The 22066-nt window shown below is 41.0% G+C and overlaps 1 protein-coding gene and 1 long non-coding RNA gene across 2 annotated transcripts in view; both read right to left on the bottom strand.

Annotated features, from left to right (window-relative positions):
* ZNF112 (zinc finger protein 112) overlaps positions 1–10209 on the bottom strand; it is a 33005-nt gene extending 22796 nt beyond the window's left edge. Inside the window, exon 1 of the mRNA XM_045442028.1 lies at positions 10120–10209. The gene's annotated coding sequence lies outside the window, so the exon portion shown is untranslated. The remainder of the gene's footprint in view (positions 1–10119) is intronic.
* Positions 10210–11099: 890 nt separating this feature from the next.
* Positions 11100–22062, bottom strand: LOC123578818. Its single transcript, XR_006702521.1, has 2 exons — positions 21906–22062; positions 11100–11350 (listed from the first exon to the last, which is right to left on the bottom strand). It is a non-coding gene; the product is annotated as an uncharacterized LOC123578818 (long non-coding RNA).
* Between the last annotated feature and the right edge of the window lie 4 nt (positions 22063–22066).

Here is a 22066-nt window from a genome sequence, read left to right as displayed (position 1 = left end):
GGTGAGCCAAATTCTATATACGAAAACAAAATCCATCCCCATCCCTCTCCAAAGTGCCACGTTCTTGTGGAGCCTTCTCAACTAACATTCTCCAAGCATCGAAGATGCTTGAAGTGAAAACCTTAAGAGTAGCTGCTAACATCTCCCTTTCTTGGTCTTGGATATAAAAAATAAATGATAATCAATTTCTGGCAATTATGACAACCAACGAACCACTATCATGCTGACTCAATGTTGGGGATTTGCTTTAAGAGGCTGAAACAAAAAGACTGGGGGCGGTGGGGGTACAAGGCTGACAGATGGTAACAAGGATTAAATACGGGTGATGGTTCCACTGGGGCTCATTATGGTTACTCTTATTACATTTGGCTATATTTATAAATTTCCACAGTAAAAACTTACGGGAGAAATAAAACCTATATCTACTTTGTAAATCTTTAGTAAAAAAAGCCAAAACTATGTATATGGACCAGGAAAACATTAAAATATTAATATTGTTATCTCTACAACCTGTGGTTACTGGCAATTAAACTTTTCTCTTGTGGAACCTGGGTGGCTCGGTCGGCTGAGCGTCCAACGTCAGCTCAGGTCATGATCTCATGGCTGAGCGTCCAATGTCAGCTCAGGTCATGATCTCATGGTTTGTGAGTTTGAGCCTCATATCGAGCTCGCTGCTGTTAGCCCACTTCTGATCCTCTGTCCCCCTCTGTGTCCCTTCCTCACTGGTGCTCTTTCTCTCAAAAATAAATAAACCTTAAAAAAAAAAAAAAAAGGAAAAATCCCTTTAATAGAGAACAGAACCTTAAAAAAAAAAAAAAAACTTTTCTCCTTATACCTCAGGTATTTTCTTAATTCTCTACAATATGTCATCGTTATTTCTATAATCAGAATACGAACTATAAATTTCTAGGATTGAAGTTTTAAATATTTATTTATTTATTTAGAGAGAGAGAGAGAGAGAGAGAGTGAACAGGGCAGCAGCAGAGAGGGAGAGAGAATCCCAAGCAGGCTCCATGCTGTCAGCACGAGCCTGATGTGGGACTCGATCTCCTGAACTGTAAGCTCATGACCTGAGCCAAAATCAAGAGTTGGACGCTTGACCAACTGAGCCACTCAGGCACCCCCCTAAGATTTAGTCTTTTTAAATTAAAGTATAGTTGACATATTATGTTTCAGGTATACAACACAATGATTTGATAATTCTACACATTATGCAATGCTCCCCACAATAAGTGTAATTATCATTTGTTACCATACAAAATTAATACAGTATTATGGACTCTATTCTGTACTTTTTATCCTTGAGACTTATTCTATAACTGGAAGTTTGTACCTCTTAACTCCCTTCACCTATCTCACCCATCACCCCCAGCCCTCTCTCCTTTGGCCACCACCAGTTTGTTCTCTGTATTTATCGGTCTGTTATTGATGTGTTTGGTTTTTAGATTCTAATATAGGTGAAATCATATGGGATTTGTCTCTCTCTGACTTATTTCACTTAGAAATATAAATATTACTCCAAATAAAATGCCATTAAATTACAGATGACTGAAAATATCTTATCACTAACTCAAAGTTCATTGACATAGCTTTCATGGCCCTCTACAAAAATCCAAAACACGCCTTCTCAACATGATACTACGCACAGTGAGAACTCAGGCAATAGGTTGAAACCTAACTCAAATCCCAGCTCAGCCTTCCTAGGTGTGTGACCTAGGGCAAGCAAACAACTTATGCTCTCTGTGTCTCTCTTTTCTCATCTATAACATGGGAATAACAGTATCCATGGGACCCCATAGGGCTCTTGTTGGGATTGCATATGTTAATTCACACAAAATTTCTAGGATGATGTTTAGCATTAAATGTGTAAAAAGAATCGTTAGGAGACAGGAAGATGGTGGCAGAGGAGGAGGACACTAGGCTTGCCTGGTCCCACAAAGGCAACTAGGTAACTATTAGATCAAGCTAAATACCCTAGAAATCAACCTGAAGACTGACGGAACAAACTCTACCACCAAACAGAGAGAAGGGGCTACCTCCAAGAAGGTAAGAAATGCAGAGATGTAGTTTAGGGGAGAAACAGATCCTGGCTGCTGTCGAGGGGAGGGTGCCGCGATCATGGAGAAGGGAGCGACAAAGAGAGGAGCACACCAGGGACACCCGAGGAGAATGTTTCTCCATTGTCAATGGCTTGGAAAGTGAGAGGGGCTGAATTTTGTGCATTCTTACAATTGTGCGGGGCTTAAAGCCTAGAGGTTTTTTGGGGTTTTTTTTGCTTTTTGTTTTTTGGGTTTTGTCCCTGCAGGGCATTTTTTAATTGCACAGGTAGTTTTAAATAAATGGAGGAAACACCTTCCAAAAATTACACTAGCAGGGAAATATTCTGTCAAGCACTCACATAGTAAATTTCCACAGTTTTACATAAGGTTCTTGATATTTACTTTCACTGTACACGAGGGAAAGGAGCCCCCTCAGGCAGGTGTTCTCTCTGCTTTCAGAAACAAACTAAAGGACCTAAATTGGAGGCAAGCCTGGGATGCCAAGAAGGGGGAAAAGAAATGATAGTGGGCCATTCATAAATTCCATGTCCAAGCCACTTGTTCAATGGCCCTTACATAATTTTAGGGCAAACTACTGCCCTTATGATAAAGTTGCGATCTGAAAAGCTGTAATTCTGGATTATAGTACTATATCTCAGTACCTTGCTAGATGATAAAGACAATACTTAGGCTCACCTATAAGGTTTGAATAGACAAATACTTTAGGGGAATTCCCTAGGACTTTACAGTCTCTACTTTGAAAGCCTGGAGCTTTAAAAGTCAGGGGGCTCGGCTGAGATAGAGCCCAGAAGGCTCTTGAAGAGAAGCTGTTCTTGAAGAGAAAGACAGGCAAACAACCGAGGGGAATGCAGCAAGAAAACAGCAATCTGAAGAGCAGCTGGGGCACACAGTTGGGAGATTATCCGCTGTTCTCAGAGCATGTCCCTGAGAGGCAGCATTCACAGAGACGCCTCCCCAGGATAAAGGAGGTGGCCCGGCACCATTTCCCTCGCCCATCCCTCAGCAGAAGCACAGAGCCACCTGCAGAAAGCAGCAGAGCACAGATACTGGCTGCCTAACCTGCTTGCACCAAGCCCCACCCTGCTGTCCCCCAGTGGAACTGCCTTTTCAGTCTCAGCACGGTGGGCCCCTCCCCCAGAAGACCAACACAAACCCCTGCCCTCACCATGTCTCCAGACCCGAGAGTTTTACAGGGCCTCAGTTCCAGTGGAGATGGTGAAGAGACTCATTTCACAAGCAGACCAGAGCACACCTATTTAAAACTCACCAAATTTAGGCCAGGGACCAATCACTGCCCACAGTAGGCAAAGAGAGCCTCTGCAGGCAAGGAGAACCTCTGCTGACAACTGGCCTGAAGGACAGAGCAACCAGAACACAACAGCAGAGTGCATGCAGCACACACTGTAGACAGCCTGAAGTGCCAGGCCCTGGGAAATACATGGCTTCTTTTTCACAAGGTCATTACTTTCAAGAGCAAAGACACAACTAGCTGTTCTAACACAGAGAGGCAGGCAGAGACTCAGACAAAATGAGAAGATAGAAGAATGTATCCCAAATGAAAGAAAAGACAAGTTCACGGCTAGAGATCTAAGTGAAACAGGTATCACTAACATACCTGATAGAGAATTTAAAGCAACAATCATAAGGATACTCAGCGGACTAGAGAAAGAATGGAGACGTTAGTGGAACCCTTAACACCGTGATAAAAGAGTTAAAAAAGAGATGAAGAGTGCAATAAATAAGATTAGAAACACGCTTGATGCAATGACCAACAGGCTGGAAGAAGTATAACAACAAATTAATAACCCAGAAGACAAAGTAATGGAAAACAATAAAGCTATATAAAACAGAGAAAGAATTATGCAAAACAAAACTTAGGGAACTCAGTGATTCTATCAAACGTAAGATTGGTATCACTGGAGTCCCAGAAGAAGAAGATAGTGAAGGGAGCAGAAAACTTATTTGAAGAAATAATAGCTGGAACTTCCCAAATCTGGGAAAGGAAACAGACATCCAGATCCAGGAGGCACAAGAACCCCCAACAAAATCAACAAAAGCAGGCCAACACCAAGACATATTGTAGTTAAATTTATAAAATACAGTGACAAAGAAAAAAATCTTAAAATAGCCACATAAAAGAAGGCAGTAACTTACAAGGGAAAACCCATAAGGCTAGCAGGAGATTTCTCAATAGAAACTACAGGCCAGAAGGGGGTGGCATGATATTTTCAAAATGCTCAATTCAAAAATTCTGCTGCCAAATATACTCTATCTAGCAAGGCTATCATTCAGAATAGAATGAGAAAGAAAGAGTTTCCCAGACAAACCAAAGGAGTTCACGAGGACTAAACCAATCCTGCAAGAAATATGAAAGGGGACTCTGAATGGAAAGGAGAGACCAAAAGTGAAAGTATGAAGGCAAGAAAAACAAAAGCAGTAAAAATGAATATTTGTGTAAAAACTCAGTCAAGGAACTCTCTCTCTCTTTCACACACACACACACACACACAAATATAAAATATGATGACAAATATAAAAATGTGGGGAGGAAAGGAGAAAAGAATAGGTTCAAACTTAAATGACCATCAAGTTAATATAGATTGCTATATGCAGAAGACGTTATATACCAACCTAACAGTGACCATATTACCAAAAACCACTGATAAATATGCAAAGAATAAAGAGAAAGAAATCCAAATATATCACTAAGGAAAATAAGCAAAACATGAAAGAGAAAAAGACAAGAAAGGATCAGAGAAAACATAAAACAAGTAATAAAATGGCAATAAATACATATCTATTGTAATTACTTTGAATGTAAATGGACAAAACGCTCCAATCAAAAAACATAGGGTGTCAGAATAGGGGGAAAAAAAGACCCCCTACATATGCTGCCTACAAGAAATTCATTTTAGACCTAACGACACCTGTAGATTGAAAGTGAGGGGATGGAGAAACATTTACCATGCAAATAGATGTCAAAAGAAAGCAAAAGTAGCAATACGTACATCAGACAAACTGACTTTAACACAAAGACTGTAACAAGAGACAAAGAAGGGCCCTATAATAAAGGGGACAATCCAGTAAGAAGATATAACAATTGTAAATATTTATGCCCCAACATGGAAGCTCCCAAATATATAAAACAATTAATAACAAACATAAAGGAATTAATTGATAATAATACAATAGTTGGGGACTTTAACAGCCCACTTACATCAATGCACAGATCATCTAAGCAAAAATCAACAAGGAAACAATGGCTTTGAATGACACACCGGACCAGATGGGCTTAACGGATATTTCCCAAACATTCCACCCTAAAACAGCAGAATACACATTCTTTACAAGTGCACACAGAATGTTCTCCTGACTAGATCACATATTAGGTCACAAATCAGCCCTCAACAAATATAAAAAGACAGAGATCATACCACGCATAGTTTCTGACACAACACTATGAAACTTGAAGTCAATCACAAGAAAAAATCTGGAAAGACCACAAGTACATATAGGTTAAATAACATGCTACTTAACAATGAAAAGGTCAACAAGGAAATAAAGAAGAAGTTAAAAAAAAATCCACGGAAACAAATGAAAATGAAAACACAACAGTTCAAAACCTCTGGGATGCAACAAAAGTGGTCGTAAGGGGGAAGTATATAGCAATAGAGGCCTACATCAAGAAGAAAGGGAAAAAAAAAAGAGAGAAATCTCAAATAAACAATCTAACCTTACATCTAAAGGAGCTAGAAAAAGAACAACAAACGAAGCCTAAAGCTAGCAGAAAGAACAAAGATTAAAGCAGAAATAAATGATATAGAAACTAAAAACAAAAAACAAAACAAAACAAAAAAACCAATAGAACAAATCAATGAAACCAGGAGCTAGTTCTTTGAAAAAATAAAACTGAACAAACCTCCAGCCAGACTTATCAAAAAGGAAAGGGAAAGGACCCAAATAAATAAAATCACAAATGAGAGAGGAGAAATATCAACCAATACCACAGAAATACAAACAATTATAAGAGAATATTATGACAAAGTATATGCCAACAAACTGGACAATCGGGAAGAAATGGATAAATTCCTAGAAACATATAAACTACCAAAACTGAAACAGGAAGAAATAAAAACTTGAACACACCAATAACCAGCAAAGAAATTAAATCAGCAATCAAAAATCTCCCCACAAACAAAAGTCCAGGGCCAGATGGCTTCACAGGGGAATCCTACTATACATTTAAAGAAGAGGTAATATCTATTCTTCTCGAACTATTTCAAAAAATTAAAAAGGAAGGAAAACTTCCAAATTCATTCTATGAGGACAGCATTACCCTCATACCAAAACCAGACAAAAGACTCCACTAAAAAAGAAAACTATATCCCTGATGAGCATGGATGTGAAAATTCTCAATAAAACACTAGCAAATTGGATCCAATAGTACATTAAAAGAACCATTCATCATAATCAAGTGGAATTTATTCCTGGGCTCCAAGGGTGATTCAATAGTCACAAATCAATGTGATATACCGCATTAATGCAAGAAAAGATAAGAACCATACAACCCTTTCAATAGACGCAGAAAAGCATTTGACAAAGTACAATATCCATTCTTAATTTAAAAAAAAAAACGTGAAAAAAATAGGTTTAGAGGGAACACCTCAATATAGTAAAGGGCATATACAAAAATCCCACAGCTAATATCATCCTCAATGAGGAAAAGTTGAGAGCTTTTCCCCTATGGTCAGGAACAAGACAGGGATGTCCACTCTCACCATTGTTATTTAACATAGTACTGGAAGTCCTAACCTCAACAATCAGACAACAAAAAGAAATAAAAGGCATCCAAATTGGCAAGGAAGAAGTCAAACTTTCACTATTTGCAGATGACATGATACTATTTTCACTATTTGCAGATGACACGATACTCTATACAGGAAATCCAAAAAAAAATCCGCCAAAAAACTGCTACAACTGATAAACAAATTCAGTAAAGTCACTGGATTCAAAAAACCAGAATCTGCTGCATTCTATACGCCAATAATGAAGCAGCGGGAATCAATGTCATTTACAAGTGCACCAAAAATAATAAGATACCTAGGAATAAACATAACCAAAGAGGTGAAAGACCTGTACTCTGAAAACTAGAAAACACTGATGAAAGTAATTGATGAGGACACAAAGAAATGGCAAGACTTTCCATGCTCATAGATTGGAAGAACAAATACTGTTAAAATGTCAATACTACCCAAAGCAATCTACACATTTAATGCAACCCCTATCAAAACACCACCAACATTTTTCACAGAGCTAGAACAAACAATCCTAAAATGTATATGGAACCACAAAAGATGCTGAGTAGACCAAACAACCTTGAAAAAGAAAAGCAAAGATGGAAACATCAGAATTCCAGACTTCAAGTTAAATTACAAAGCTGCAGTAATCAAAACAGTATGGTACTGGTACAAAAACAGACACCAAGATCAATGGAACAGAACAGAAAACCCAAAAATGGACCCACAATTATAGGGTCAATTAACCTTAGGCAAAGCAGGAAAGCATATCCAATGGGAAAAAGACGATCTTTTCAACAAATCGCGTTGGGGAAACTGGACAGCAACATGCAAAAGAATGAAACTGAACCACTTTCTTACATCATACACAGAAACAAATCCAAAATGGATGAAAGACCTAAATGTGAGAGAGGAAAGCATCAAAATCCTAGAGGAGAACACAGGCAGTAACCTCTTTGACAGTGGCTGTAGCGACTTCTTTCTAGACAGGTCTCCTAAGGTAAAGGAAACAAAAGCAAAAAATAAACTACTGGGATTACATCAAAATAAAAAGCTCTGCGCAGCAAAGAAAACAATCAACAAAACTAAAAGGCAACCTATAGAATGGTAGAAGATATTTGCAAATCACGTATCTGATAAAGGGTTAATATCCAAAATAAATGAAGAACTTCTACAAATCAACACCCAACAACAAAGAATGCAGTTAAGAGATGGGTCGAAGACATGAGCATACAAGTCTCCAAATAAGGCAGTCGGACGGCCAACAGACACACGGAAAGAGGCTCAACAACACTTATCATCAGGGAAATGCAAATCAAAACCACCATGAGATACCACCTCCCATCTATCAAAATGGCTAAAATCAACGGCAGAAGAAACAACAATTGTTGGCAAAGGTATGAAGAAAAGGGAACCCCCTTACACTGCTGGTGGGAACGCAGACTGGTGCATCCAAGGTACAAAATGTAAGGAGGTTCCTCAAAAAGTTCTAAATAGAACTACCCCACGATCCAGCAATTGCACGTCTACGTATTTACCCAAAGGATATAAAAATACTGATTCGAAGGGGTACATGCACCCCGATGTTTACAGTACCATTATCTACAACAACCAAATCATGGAAACCCCTCGACTGATGAATGGATAAGGAAGATGCAGTGTATGTACACATGACGGAATATTACTCAACCACAAAAAAGGAATAAAATATTGCCATTTGCAACGACATGAGTGCAGTTAGAGTCTTACGCTAAGTGAAGCAAGTTAGTCACAGAAAGGCAAATACCATGTTATCTCACTCCTGTGTGGAGTTTAAGACACAAGCAAAGGAAAAGAGAGAGGCAAACCAAGAAACAGACTCTCAACTATAGAGAACAAACTGATGGTTACTAGAACGGAGGTAGTGGAGGGATGGGTAATAAGAGGTGGGGATTAAGGAGGGCACTTGTGTTTTTTTAACCCTTCCTTCCTTCCTTCCTCCCTCCCTCCCTTTCTTTTTTTGGGGGGCGGGGGGAGCAGAGAGACAGAGAGAGAGAGAGACAGACAGAGAGAGTGAGAATCTCAAGCAGGCTCCAAGCACAGCTCAGAGCCCGAGACAGGCTGGATCCCACCACCCTGGGATCATGACCTGAGCGGCAACCAAGGGTCAGACGCTCAACCGACAGAACCACCAAGCCGCCCCCAAGGAGGGCACTTGTGATGACCATCAGGTGTTGGATGTCAAAGCACTATATTGTACACCTGAAACTAGTATTACACTGTATGTTAACGAACTGGAGTATAAATAAAAAATTTTTAAAAAGTAAGTGCAATCCTTATTACTCGTGCCCAAGTACTCCCCCATCCCTTCCTGTATTTAAACAAAAGTCAGGGCATGTTCCTGGTAGAATTTGCAGATGCGTAAAGGAAACATCTTCTCCCCTGAGAGGAGATAACCTAAGAGGAAGAAAGATGCTAAGTCCTACTCAGGTGAGGCCCTTCTTCCAGGAGGCAAAGCGTCATTTCCCCCCTCCCAGCAGCCTTTTTCAACGATGTCCAGGCTGGGGAAGGAAAGGAGGCTCAGAGAAATCACAACTTCATCAGAACTCCCATGTACATTACAGTGGACAGTGCAGACAACATCCGGGAATAACCCCTACAAAAACCTACATTTAGATAAAAAAAAAAAAAAAAAAAAAAACAATTAGGAATCTGGGTGCAGCTTCGCTTTCTTCAGGGATCTGAGAAAGGCCAGGAGCCGAACTCTGACCCCCAACCCAGGTTCACAGAAGCTTTCAGGGGACTGAGAAATTAAAAGGTACTGCTAACAGGGGACTTTTTTTTTTTTTTTTTTTAACCCCAAGCCAGGCTCTAAGTCCTTCACTTCTCCATCCTCCCTTAACTCGCAAAATGACTCTATTAGGTAGACGCTAATATCCACTTGAAGAAGAGGAAAGAGGGGCAGAGACGCACAGAAATTCTCCGAATATTCCACCGCTGGGATGCGGCAGCATTGGCTGGTGGTCGGGGAAAGGGCGGGGAGGCGCAGAGCCAGGAGGAGACCCTCACGCCGGGCGAGGTGGTAGCCCGGCCCGACCCCGAGCCGGGGATGCGCCCACCGCCCCGCAATCCACAGAGCTCATTCAAAGGCAACACCAACCCCGCCCTTGGCCGCAGGCGGCTTCTCTTCCCCAGCGTCCAGAGCCTGGTCACCGTGGGCCAAGGCAATGGGAAGCCAGGTCAGTGCGGCCGCGGGGAGGGCCCCCGGGGAGGCAGGGGCTCACCTTTCGCGGAGGAACGAAGGCCGCGGCCTCGCGTACCTGGAGCGGAAGCGACTCTGCCTACAGAAACCCCCTCCTTGGACTACGTTTCCCAGAATTCCCGGCGGGAGCAGGGACGCCGGCTTGGCCGCCTGCGGCGGAAGTTATCCAGCCTCACTGAGTTCCGGGACTACACTTCCCAGAATTCCCAGGCCACCTCGTCGCCTTCCTAGGGTGGAAGTGTCGGCTGTCCCAGCGAGAGGCTGGATTGTACTTCGGAGCCTGCGGGTCGGAGCGAGTTCCGTAATCCCGAAATGCTGCCCCAGGTACAGAACTCCTTGATGTACTTCTGTGTTATTTCCAGCCAACCATGCAAGCGAGGCGTCTTTCGGGAGCGTAATGTGCATCGATGGACTGCAAATCCCGGAACCTCCTGCGGAGTGGCCTTTCCTCAAGGCTCTCCTCTCTCTTTGGGATAATCAGTATTTGGACAGGCGGTATTCTCTTTTGGATAGTCAGTACGAATTGATTCTATACCGTTAGTGGAGCTTGACCGCCCCCTCCCCCGTCGTTTTCTTGAAAATTTTTTTTTCTTCCAAACTAAGTGACAAAAACTAAGAAAAAACTCAACCAAAGCAAACTATGGAGCTATTCTAAGAAGCTACCTCCTAGAGACCAGTGAACTGGAGAAAGAGTAGAGGGGAGGGGATTATGGAAAGGAAGGGATGGCGGGGTGGGGGTGGGGGTGGGGAGCGGAACGCAGATCCTAAAAGGACATTGTGCTGACCTATACAGAGTATTAAATTTGACAAATAGAGTCTCAACCTTACTTTGACTGGATTGCCTTTTTTAGTCTATATGGGCATGCATGCATCTAGGACCGACAGTGCTACCTACCCTGAAGTGTTCATCGCAAGATCCACAAGAATGGACGTGGATGCCAAAAATCCACAAGAAGCAGATGCAACCATTGATTGATCAGGCCATAAAGCAGAAGCAACAAATGTTTTCCACATTTCCTTGGCTTTAATTGCTGATTATGAAACGTGAGTCATAAGGCAAATGGAAGGAGCTATACTGACAGAGACAAACGTTGGAAACTTTTATAAAATCTTGAAGTATTTTTCTTCTTTAAGCTTCTAGTATCACATCACTGATCTTCTCCCTGCTCTAGACATAAAAACTTTTAAGTTGTCTTATGGAGGATGTGATTCAGGGAGGACAGGAGATGAAATAATGGCTTAATCCAGAAAATCTGCAAAGAGAGAAAAGAGAAGAAAAAGTTTAGTTGCTCAGGTTTCTCCTGGGGAATAAATATATTATCGTTTTCCTTTATGCTGGAATATTAATTGTATTCAATGCTATGTCACTGGAGCCTCTTATAATCTAGAACAGCTCCCCTTCTTTTTTGTGTGCCCTTGACCTGCTGAAATAGTAACTCGGTTGGCATGTAGGATTGCTCACATTCTGGATTTGTCTAATGACTCTTCTGGCATGTGTTGTCCTGATGCCAACGTTTTCTGTAAAGTATAAGTTAAGGCCTAGATTTTTGGCAATAATAAGTACAGTGTGGTGCTGAAAAACAGCTGAATGAGGTCAAATACAATGTCCGACTGAAACTATCTCAAATGTTGGCCAAGTACTGTCACTGAGGAGTGAAGGAAAAACGACAGGACAGGTGTAGATACCAAATGAAGACACCTTTTACAATCTGTATAAGCAAGAAAGAGAGTTTTGTTTAAGCCCAAGTTAGGACAGCTGCCCGGGAAACACTCTTCACAGGGAAGAATGTGTTCTGGAGAATGAACAGTTTTCAAAGGATCGTATACCTTTTTTTTACATCTTATAAAAGCTCAACAGGTTATAGATTAACATGTATGCAGGAGTCACAAGTTTTAACATCAAGGAATGCAGGGAGGAGGAGCACTGCTGGCTATCTTAAGGACAAGATGGTTTTCCATTAGGCTACTCATTTACAGAGCAGGTGCACAATGTATGCTTGGTGAGCCATAAATCAGGCTTTTGGTTTAGACAAAGTTTGTGTACAATCAAGCTGACTTAGATAGAAATCTAAAATGGCTTCCCTTACCCTCTTGCACTGTTGGTGGGAATGCAAATTGGTGCAGCCGCTCTGGAAAGCAGTGTGGAGGTTCCTCAGAAAATTAAAAATAGACCTACCCTATGACCCAGCAATAGCACTGCTAGGAATTTATCCAAGGGATACAGGAGTACTGATGCATAGGGGCACTTGTACCCCAATGTTCATAGCAGCACTCTCAACAATAGCCAAATTATGGAAAGAGCCTAAATGTCCATCAACTGATGAATGGATAAAGAAATTGTGGTTTATATACACAATGGAATACTACGTGGCAATGAGAAAAAATGAAATATGGCCTTTTGTAGCAACGCGGATGGAACTGGAGAGTGTGATGCTAAGTGAAATAAGCCATACAGAGAAAGACAGATACCATATGGTTTCACTCTTATGTGGATCCTGAGAAACCTAACAGAAACCCATGGGGGAGAGGAAGGAAAAAAAAAAAAAAAAAAGAGGTTAGAGTGGGAGAGAGCCAAAGCATAAGAGACTGTTAAAAACTGAGAACAAACTGAGGGTTGATGGGGGGTGGGAGGGAGGAGAGGGTGGGTGATGGGTATTGAGGAGGGCACCTTTTGGGATGAGCACTGGGTGTTGTATGGAAACCAATTTGACAATAAATTTCATATATTAAAAAAAATAATTAAAAAAAAAAACCTGCCAAAGGAAAAAAAAATAAATAAATAAATAAAATGGCTTCCCTTATATCTCAGGCCTTTAGAGAGGTTTTTTTTTTTTTTTCTCTCTCATCACATCCGTTATGTGAAAATGGTCAGTGGTTCAAAAGGACCAGAATCGATGTAAGAAATCATGTGGGGTACCGAATTAACAATATAGGAAACAACAGGTGTTGATGAGGATGCGGAGAGAGGAACCCTCTTACAATGTGGGTGGGAATGTAAACTGGTGCAGCCACTCTGGAAAACAGTATGGAGGTTCCTAAGAAAAAGTTAGAAATAGAACTACCCCGTACTCCAGCAATTGCCCTACTAGGTGTTTACCCAAAGGATACAAAAATACCGATTCAAAGGGATACATACACCCCAATATTTATAGCAGCACTATCAACAACAGACAAATTATGCAAAGAGCTCAAATGTCCATCAACTGTTGAGTGGATAAAGAAGTTGTGGCATATACATACAATGGAATATAACTCAGCCATCAAAAAGAATGAAATCTTGCCATTTGTAATAACGTGGAGCTAGAGTGTATTATGCTAAGCGAAATAAGCCAGTCAGAGAAAGACAGATAACTATATTTCACTCATACGTGGAATTTAAGAAACAGAACAGATGAACATGGGAAAAGAGAAAGGCAAACCGTAAAACAGCTTCTTAACTATAGACAACAAACTGATGGCTACTAAAGGGGAGGTAGGTGGGGGATGGGTTAAATGGGTGATGGGTATTAAGGAGGGCACTTGTGATGAGCACTGGGTGTTGTATGTAAGTGATTAATCACTAAAGCCTATACCTGAAGCTAATATTACACTGTATGTTAACTAACGTGTTTTTTTTTTTTTAACATTTATTTATTTTTGAGACAGGGAGAGACAGAGCATGAACGGGGGAGGGTCAGAGAGAGAGGAAGACACAGAATCTGAAACAGGCTCCAGGCTCCACGCTGTCAGCACAGAGCCTGATGCAGGGCTCAAACTTATAGACTGCGAGATCATGACCTGAGCCGAAGTCGAACGCTTAACCGACTGAGCCACCCAGGCGCCCCAACTAACTGGCGTTTAAATAAAAACTTGGGGGGCACCTGGGTGGCGCAGTCGGTTAAGTGTCCGACTTCAGCCAGGTCACGATCTCGCGGTCCGTGAGTTCGAGCCCCGCATCGGGCTCTGGGCTGATGGCTCAGAGCCTGGAGCCTGTTTCCGATTCTGTGTCTCCCTCTCTCTCTGCCCCTCCCCGGTTCATGCTCTGTCTCTCTCTGTCCCAAAAATAAATAAACGTTGAAAAAAAAAATTAAATAAAAACTGGAAGATTAAAAAAAGAAATAATACCATGTAATTCCTAATTTAACAACCCCTCCCAAAAGACAATGTTTTAAAAAATACCTAATAGTTTGTATATTAAGGAGGATCAATCTGATGAGAGGTGAATTTTCTGGATAAAATGACAGGGAAATTTTAAAATGCAATAGACAAATTTTTAATATACTTCCACTCCCTGTAATAATAAAACAGGTCATTTGAATAAACTTCTGGCAGATGATGGGTAGATAACATTTTTTTATTGAATTTTTAAACGTTTATTTATTATTGAGAGACAGACACAGAGCGTGAGCAGGGGAGGGGCAGAGAGAGGGGGAGACAGACTCTGAAGCAGGGTCCAGGCTCTGAGCTGTCAGCACAGAGCCCGATGTGGGGCTCGAATCCACGGACCGTGAGATCATGACCCGAGCCAAAGTCGGACGCTCAACCGACTGAGCCACCCAGGCGCCCCTAGATACATTTTTAAAGCTGTCAAGAGGCATCGAAAGACAAGATGATGGAGAGAGAATTCGTGGGCTAAAATTCAGAGAAAGTGAGGGAGTCATGCGCTTGTGGTGACTTTTCTCGTGGGGTGATAGCTGAAAAGCCTGGAAGGTCCGCAGCATTTTTGACACCCATTTGAGGGTAAGGGGAACAAAAGGTTCTGGCAAACGCTCCAAAATACACATCTTTTCAAGCACACATAAAATATTTACAAAAAGGGATCACATGACGGGCCCTAAAGGAATAGCAACAAATTTCACAGTGCTGAGATAATACCGGATGTGCTCTCTGAATGTAATGAACTTCAGCCAGAAGTCAGTAACAAAAAAAAGATGATTAGATCAGATGTCTAAGTCCTACAACTGCCAGCACTCTTCCTCTGACTGAGCTCGGGAACCAGAGCCAGCTGAACACTCCTCCCACCTTGGCGGTTTGAGTTTCAAGATACCAGGACCTTCCTCCAAGCTTGTCAGTTTTAATAACCCCTGTCTCTTCACTTTGTTACCCCAGACCTGGGGGTCATTGCTGATTGCTGTGCTTGTTACCTGCACCACGCCTTAGAATCCTCTGTTCTTGGGGCGCCCGGGTGGCTCAGTCGGTTGAGCGTCCAACTTCGGCTCAGGTCATGATCTCGCGGTCTGTGGGTTAAAGCCCTGTGTTGGGCTCTGTGCTGACAGCTCGGAGCCTGGAGCCTGCTTCGGATTCTGTGTCTCCCTCTCTCTCTGCCCCTAACCCACTCGCATTCTGTCTCTGTCTCTCTCAAAAATAAACATCTAAAAAAATTTTTTTAATGAGAACAGATACATAAAATAGAAGACAAACATAGTACAAGAGGACTAAAAAGGTTATTCTTTGAAATGAGAACAAAAACATTGACAAATCCATGTGAAGATTTATTATTAAAACAGTTAGAAATCACAAATTACCAAGGAAATGAATGAAAAAGGAAACATCACTATACATTCTTATGGACATGAAGGGATACTCTGGGGAACTTAATGCCAATGAAACTGAGAAGTGAATAAATTTCCAGAGAATTTAAAACAGAATTTAAAACACACACCAAAACAGACACAAGAAGTTATCACAACTCTGAATAGAACTAGTACTTGAAATGGAATTTATTAAAAATCCACAAAGGAATTCTCTAGTCTGAGACAGTGTCATCAGTGAACTCTATCAAACATTTAAGGAAGAACCCATGCTTATCATAGAATACAATGGAATATTACTCAGCAATCAAAAAGAATGAAATCTTTTTTTTTTTTTTTTTTTGGCAACAATGTGGATGGAATTTTGCCATTTGCAACAATGTGGACAGAACTAGACTGTATTATGCTCAGTGAAATAAGTCAATCCGGGAAAGACAAATATCATATGATTTCATTCATATGTGGAATTTAAGAAACAAAACAGATGAACATAGGGAAAGAGAAGGAAAAATAAGATGAAAACAGAGAGGGAGGCAAAGCACAAGAGACTCTTATATATAGACAACAAACTGAGGGTTAATGGAGGGGTGGGATGGGCTAAATAGGTGATGGGCATTAAGGAAGACACTTGGGATGAGCACTGGGTGTTACATGTAAGTGATGAATCACTAAATTCTACTTCTGAAACCAATACTACACTGTATGTTAACGAACTTGGGTCTAAATTTAAAAAGAAAAAAGAAAAAAAAAAGAATTCTTCCTGAGAGTAACAAAATAGGAAACACTTTCAACTAATTTCCAACCAACACTGATCAAAATCTGTTGCAGTCTTTATTAGAATGGAAAATGGTAGGCCTATCTCATCGTAAACACACATGTAAAAATTCTATGCCATAACTTATTCAACAGTTTATAAAAAGATAACACATCATGCCTAGCAGACTTACCAGGAATGCAAAAAACAGAGAGGTTGATAAATTAATCATCCATTCATGATGAGAAAATTTAGGAAACTGGCAATAAATTACAGCGAACATGGAAAGCAATGTTTCTTAAGAGTTGAAAACATTTGCTATGAGACTGGGAATAAGATAGTGATTCTTACCCTAACCACTTCTACTAAATGTTGCTTTTGCCCCTTTATTCTTCAATCTTGCCAGCTTTGTCTGATTAACTTTGATAATTTATACTAGGTCCTTTGGATTTTCTATGCACAAGAGCACATGTTGACTTCAGGCTTGCAACAAAGGTAGCACTGCAGAGCTGTGGTAACGAGGAAGGTATTCCATACATGGTGCTGAGTTAAACTGGGTGGTGTCGAGGGGGGAATAATGATCCCTACCTCAAGCAATAAGCAAAAATCTCATGCTGGTGGACTATAGAGCCAAATTTGAAGTATTTCTTATGAAACTTCCAACCTACTCAAGATATATACCCATAAGTACCGTGTGTATGTGTTTACCAAAAAGACATGTATACGAATTTTCATTGCAGTATCATCCATAATAGTGATATGCTAGAAATACTCCAAATGTTTATCCATGATAGAATGAATAAATTTTTTTCACAACGGAGCAGGACACAGCAAGGATATTGAACAAACTTTAGCTATATGCGACACCATGGGTGAATCTCATAAATATGATGTTGAACAAAAGAGCTAGGCAGAAAATAGGCGGTGTGGTATGATTCCGTTTATACAAAATTCATCAGACAGTCAAAATTGAACTATACTATTCAGGATGGACACTTTTGTAGTAAAAACATAAAGAAAATCAAAGGAGTCTATAAAAATTAGGGTAATTGGTTACTTATGATAGAGAAGGAAGCATCATGGTGCTGTGGGTAAGAGTGGAGCTTCTTCTGGGGTGCTTCATTTCTTGGTGTGAGTGGTGATTATGTAGCTGTCCCTTTTCTGTTTATACTTTCACATGTATATTTATGATTGGGGCATTATTCTGAATATGAGTGATTTTTCGCATGCATAAAAATCAATGATATATGGATGTATGGTACATCCGTACAATGGAGCATTGTTCAGCAATAAAAAAAATTAACTATCAAGTTATAAAAAGACATGGAATAACATTAAATGCGCATTGCTAAGTGAAAGAAGCCAGTTTGAAAGAACTATATACCATAGAATTCCAACTGTAGAGACAGTAAAAATACCAGTAGTTGCCAGGGGCTTAGGGGAAGGGAGGGCTAATCAGTTGAACAGAGTGCTATTTTTGAGGCAACGAAACTATTCTGTATGATACTGTATGGTGGATACAGGACATAATGCATTTTAAAAAATTTTTTAAACATGTATTTATTTTTGAGAGATAGCGAGATGGAGCATGAGCGGGAGAAGGGCAGAGAGAGAGAGGGAGACACAGAATCCAAAGCAGGCTCCAGGCTCTGAGCTGTCAGCACAGAGCCCGGTGCGGGGCTCGAATTCACAAACCGTGAGATCGTGACCTGAGACGAAGTTGGACGCTTCACCAACTGAGCTACCCAGGCGCCTCTGACATTATGCAATTTTCAAACCCACAGAACTGTACAACACGAAGAGTGAACTCTAAAGTAAACCGCGAACTTTAGTTAATAATAATATATCAATATTGGCTCATCGACTGTAACAAACATGCCACACTAATGCAAGATGTCAATAATAGGAAAAGCTGTGTTTGAGGGGGGAGGCAGGTATATGGTAAATCTCTACTTTCTCCAAAATTTTTCTGTAAACCTAAAACTGCTCTAAAAAATAAAGTATTTTTTTAATCAGATCGGCTTCAAAGGAAAATGAATATATGGCAGAAAAGAACGTTTCATAAACTTGTTTTCAGAACTCAAAGGAAAAGCCTGAAGATAATGAGAATGTCTATAATGAATACAAACACAACAGTTAGGTGTGTCTTAGAAACTAATGAGAAAAAAAGAGGATTACAGAAGGAAGCAGATTGTAGTAAGTAAACAATCAAGAGAGGATGAACAAAATTTCTCCATGTGAGCAATATTAAATAATGTTAACGAACAGAAATAGGAGAAGGGGGGGGGGCGCCTGGGTGGCTTGGTCGCTTGGTCGGTTGGGCGGCCGACTTCGGCTCAGGTCATGATCTCGCAGTCAGTGAGTTCGAGCCCCGCATCGGGCTCTGGGCTGACAGCTCAGAGCCTAGAGCCTGTTTCGGATTCTGTGTCTCCCTCTCCCTCTGCCCCTCCCCTGTTCATGCTCCGTCTCTCTCTGTCTCAAAGATAAATAAACGTTAAAAAAATTTTTTTTAAGACATAGGAGAAGGGGAGGAGGGAGAGGAAGAGGGAGAAGAGGGGGAGGGGAGTGTGGAGAAGCACTTGTCAACATTTGAGATATTTTTGAAATACAAGGTAAAGCTAAAAATCAAGTCAGTTTCAAAGGAATGAAACATAAGCCATCCATTTGAATTCTTTTCTGCAACATTAAAAGCACTCAAAAAATACAATGATATCTACAGGATTTTGACATGAAAAGATTGTGTTCTTTCTATGGTCAGAAAATGTACTGTCCATGTGCAATATACTTGGCACACAAAATTCAGGTGTGATTCACTTCCAGACTCTTCCTGGAAAATTATAGGTCTCTGGCAACAATGTGGACAGAATTTCCACAGACCCTATTCCTATTTTAATTACATAGAAATGCTGAACAAAATGTAAAACTAAAAATAACATTTACTTATTCAATTATATCCCCTACCACTCGCATTCTCATTCTCTCCTGCCCCACTGGTAGTCATGCTGTGATCAATGTGCACCTTTTGTGTCTATGTGTTTCTGTCAAATGGTGTGGGATTGTGTGTGTGTGTGTATGTGTGTGTGTGTGTGTTATATATAAAACAAAAATTACTCATAACTTTTCTTTAAAAAAATTGTTTTAATGTTTATTTTTGAGAGAGAGAGAGACAGAGAGACAGAGACAGAGCATGAGCAGGGGAGGGGCAGAGAGAGAGAGAGGGAGATGCAGAATCTGAAGCAGGCTCCAGGCTCTGAGCTGTCAGCACAGAGCCCGCCGCGAGGCTCGAACTCACAAACTGCGAGGTCATGACCTGAACCCAAGTTGGACACTTAACCAACTGAGCCATCCAGGCGCCCCATACTCATAACTTTTCAAAGCTATGTTCCCCCAATATTTTTACATGAAAAAAATTTTAATGTTTATGCATTTTGAGAGAGAGAGAGAGAGCAGGGGAGGGGCACAGAGAAAGGGAGAGAAAGAATGCCAAGCAGGCTCCTCGCTGTCAGTGTAGAGCACAACACAGGGCTCTAACTCACCAGCCATGAGCTGAGATCAAGAGTCGGATGCTTAACCAACTGAGCCACCCTGGTGCCCCTTTAATGTGGAGAAGAGTTGGAAGAATTATAGTGTTCACCCATATACTCACAGCCTAGGTTCTAAAATCAGCAGTATTTATTTCTTAGCTCTCCACCCAGATGTCCTACCTATCACTTATGTATCCAATTCAGAGTCCTATTAAGATACAAGACATTAACATCACCCCAGAAAATTCCCTCGTGAGACTTCCCAGTCAATGTCTACCCCTTTCCCCAGTAGCAACCACTGTTTTGATATTTTTTTCACCATAGATTAATTTTAGAATGTCAATTATATGGAATCATACAGTAGTACTCCTTTGCATTACAATTATTTGAGCATAGTGTTTTTCAAATCCATTCATGTTGATGCACATATCAGTCATTTGATCCTTTTATTAGAGTGATGTTCTATTGCATGAATACATCACAGTGGGTGGATATCTGTTAATATTTTTTTTAGCTATTATGAATAAGGCTTTCACAGTTTCTCTTCATTATAAGATACTCCTGAAGCTCAAGAGAAAAAAAATCCAGGAGTGCCTGGGTGGCTTCATCAGTTTAGTGTCTGAGTTCAGCTCAGGTCATGATCTCCCAGTTTCCGGATTTGAGCCCTTCGTCAGGCTCTGTGCTGACAGCTCAGAGCCTGGAGCCTGCTTTGGAGTCTGTGTTTCCCTTTCTCTCTCTCTCTCTCTGCCCCTCCCCGCTCGTGCTCTCTCTCTCTCTCTCAAAAATAAATAAATAAACATTAAAAAATTTTTTTAAACAGAAAAAAATCCAGAGAACTATTTGTAAATGTCTCTGCAAGCACACTTAGCCAGGGAAAGGGCAGTTTAGACTTACCAGATTAGTTTTTTAAAACAATAAAGTCCATTGTAATATCTCCTGCCCCCCTGGAGATTTCTGAATTCAAATGATAATCAAATCTGTGTCAATTAGATGTTTAACAATGGTGATCATACAGAACATCCAAACATTTCAGGTATACAAAAGAACTAAATTTTAAAAAAGAAAAGTGGGGGGGATGGGGGGGTGGGGAGGAAGCGAGTACTTTAAGATCACGATTCACATACTTGGTCTCAGAATCACCCAAAGAGCTAAGAAAGAAGAGAGGTCCAGTCTCCTGAAACTATTACAGGGTTTGGATTTTTTTTTTTTTATACTTCTAACAAATTTCCCAGGTAATTCTAACACCTAATTTTGAGAACTACTGCCTTAAAAATATTATGATATTCTCTATGTTTCCTAATATAACTGATTGAATTTCCCACACACTACAATTATACTGTACTCTGTAACATAAATTTTTTTTTTCAACGTTTATTTATTTTTGGGACAGAGAGAGACAGAGCATGAACGGGAGAGGGGCAGAGAGAGAGGGAGACACAGAATCGGAAACAGGCTCCAGGCTCTGAGCCATCAGCCCAGAGCCCCACGCGGGGCTCGAACTCACGGACCGCGAGATCGTGACCTGGCTGAAGTCAGACGCTTAACCGACTGCGCCACCCAGGCGCCCCTGTACTCTGTAACATAGAAGGCACATAGGGTGTGCTAGGAACGATGCCAAGCACTTTTCATGTAATCTCATCTAAGCCTCATGACCGCTTAATGTGATATGGAAGGAGAGTATCGCCCAAGATCATAAGGAATCATGGAATCGTGCTTCGGAGGTTTAACCCTGGCCCAGCCACTTATTGGCCTATTATCACCCATCTGTAAAATGAGGATAATCATAGGGTTGTTCTGAGAAAGAAGTAAGTTAACACAAGAAAATTGGAAATACTGTCTGAGTCCTCAGGGACTCTCCATAAATATTGGCTGTTATCAGCCCCACCATAATCACGGTGGGATAAATAGAGAACTCAAGGAGGTGGCAGAGTTGCAGAGAAAACAGAATACAGGAGATCCGCTACTCACTGAGCAATCTCTATAAACCTGGAAAGCTCACTCAAATGGGGGCCAAACCCACCTTCCGCTACTGCCTACAGATTCCTCTTCCAGAAGGGCGAAGACGTGTTTGTCGCAGCTGACCCCCGGCCAAGAGAAAAGGCATCGCCGCCAATGCGGGCTCAACTCCCTCAAAGGAGACCCTACCACAGCCGCACTTCCCTGGAGCGGAAGCGACTGCCT

Source organism: Leopardus geoffroyi, chromosome E2 (assembly GCF_018350155.1).
Source record: "Leopardus geoffroyi isolate Oge1 chromosome E2, O.geoffroyi_Oge1_pat1.0, whole genome shotgun sequence".
NCBI classification, from domain to species: domain Eukaryota; kingdom Metazoa; phylum Chordata; class Mammalia; order Carnivora; family Felidae; genus Leopardus; species Leopardus geoffroyi.
Note: the sequence above shows the minus strand (reverse complement) of the source record. Positions and strands in the feature narration are given on the sequence as shown.